Genomic DNA, 2,737 nt, shown 5'->3' on the forward strand with positions numbered 1-2,737 from the left:
AAAAAAAAAAAAAAAAGAATCCTACACTGACAAAGAAGACTTCTCTAACACTGGCAAAGAAGATTCACTAGAATTTAGGGCTCAATGTTTCCAGCTTCATCAAGGTCTTCCAACACATCTCTATGACAATTACGGGATAGCATTTTTTTTTCTCAATGAATACTCTCATGTTAAAATACACATCTTGTGAGTCTATGAGTTCAACTTGCATTGTAATTTAGCCACTTAGAAGATGAGATTTTGTGTTTGATTTTCAGCAACTCAGGTCTAAGGCCATAGGAGATAAGGCTCTGTGTAAATGCAAACATAGAAGTTTTCAGGTTATTTTTGTGGTGCTTGAGCTGGAAATTTGTATCCCTGAGCTCGCTCTTTTCTCTGACACTTTGTCCAGCAATATAAGTAGCAACAAAATGATCTACCTCATTAAATTCATGATTTTTAAAGAAATGCTCAAAATATCATATACCATTTTCTAGCTTCTGGCTTCTTGTATATAGTTGCTTAGGAATATCAAATAGAGATTTTGCGTATTTCTATTGCCATATTATATAAAATAGTTCATATCCATGAACTGTTAGTGCCCTCTTTGCAACTGGAAATATGATGATAGCATCTCAACTTTAATCGAATAAGGGAGCCAATTCCATAAACCCCAAATATCAATTCAAAAAGCTCATTTTTAATATTTTATTACTCTAAAGCCACCTTTGCTTCCAAAACCACTATATCTATAGATCTATGTCTGTGTGTATATATATACTGAGATTTTAAATACATACTGAGAAGTCCCATTATCTGTAGTTGGAGACACAAGAGATCCTGTAGCATAGTGTCAGTCTGAGTTCGAAGGCTTAAGAACCAGCAGAACTGCTGGTATCTGTTACAGTCTGAGTCTGAAGGCCTGACAACTGGGATCAATGATGGTGTTAAGTTCCAGTCCAAGGGCAGGAGAAGACAAATGTTCCAGGACCATTAGGCAGGCATAGAGAGTGCAAATTCTCTCTTTCTGTGCTTTTTAAATTTTATTCACACCCTCAGTGGATTAAATGATGCTCATTCACATTGACGATGTTAATGTGCTTTATATAGTCCACAAATTTAAAGCTAATTTTATTCAGGAACACCCTCACAGACATACCCAGAAATAATGTCTAACCAAATATCTGGGGGGCACCATATGACCTAGTCAAGTTAATACATAAAATTAACCATCCCATTCATTGTCTGATGTGCTGCAGTTTATTTATTCATTCACCTACTGAAGGACATCTTGGTTACTTCCAAGTTTTGGAAATTTTGAATAACTACTACTAACATCTATGTGCAAGTTTTGGTGTAGACATGTTTTCAATGTATTTGGTTACTAAAGAGCATGATTGCTGGATCATATCATCAGAGTATGTTTAGTTTGGTAAAAAACTGCCAAAATGTCTTCCAAAGTGGCTATATTTCATTCCCACCAGCAGTGGGTGAGAGATATTTAGGTCTGTGATCTATGTTGAGTTAGTTTTCATGAAGGCTGTAAGTTCTTTGTCTGGATTCAACTTTTTAAAGTGTGTTGTTCTAACACCATTTGTTGAAAAGATTATCTTTGAACGTATATATTATTGTCTTTATTCCTGGAGCTTATAGTAAGTCTTGAATTTGAATAATGTCAGTCCTCTGCCTTCTCCTTCAATATTAAGTTGGTTATTCTGGATTTTTTTGCTTTTCCATATAAATTTTAAAATCAGTTTGTTGATGTCCACAAAATAACACTGGGATTTTGATTGTGATTGCATCGAATCTATATGTCGAGTTTGTAAGAACTGACGTCTTGGCAACATTGAGTCTTTATATCCAAGAACATAAAATATATGTGCCTTTATTTACTTATTTGATATATTTATTATAGTTTTGTAGTTTTCCTTATATAGATTTTTGTGTGTGTGTGTGACGTGATGTTTTAATCATAGTAAGTGTTGGTTATGCATTTAACCAAACTAAACATTCTATTCCCCAGCTGAGCAAAAGGCCTTAAGCACAAGGCTTATTATTCTCTTTTTAGCATACATATAATGTATAAAATTTGTATTTTTCTTTTTAAAGTTTCATCTTATTTTAAGATAACAAGTAATAACTCTATATAAATTTTGTGTAGTACAATGTGTTATTACAGTTCATACAGATCTTGTGCATATTTTGTTATATTAATATGTAAGTATCTGATTTTTGGTAGTGCTAATATAGATGGCAAAGTATTTTTAACTTCAAATGCTCCTTGTCCATTGCTAGTATGTAGGAAAGTGACTTTTTATATTAACCTTGTATCTTGCAATCTTGCCATAATCACATTAATTTCAAGAATTTCTAATACTAGGTGACTTAGTTGAGGGTGATATGAGATAAAGTCACAGGTAACAGAGGCCAGACTGTGCGGTGCCTTATATAGTCATGCATTGCTTAATCACTGAAATGTATTCTTAGAAATTAATCATCGGGCAATTTTGTCATTATATGGATATCACACACTGCCTACACAGACTTAGTAGAACCTACTCTACACCTAGCTGTATGGGCTATTGCTCTCAGGCTGCAAACCTGTACATCATGTTACAGTACTGAATATTGTAGGCAATTGTAATACAATGTTAAGTATTTGTGTATCTGAACACAGAAAATATACAAAAATATGATATAATCTTATGGAATCATCATTGTATATCATTGTATATGTGGTTCCTCTTTGACCAAAACA

This window comes from Colobus angolensis, unplaced genomic scaffold (genome assembly GCF_000951035.1).
Source record: "Colobus angolensis palliatus isolate OR3802 unplaced genomic scaffold, Cang.pa_1.0 Scaffold158, whole genome shotgun sequence".
NCBI classification, from domain to species: domain Eukaryota; kingdom Metazoa; phylum Chordata; class Mammalia; order Primates; family Cercopithecidae; genus Colobus; species Colobus angolensis.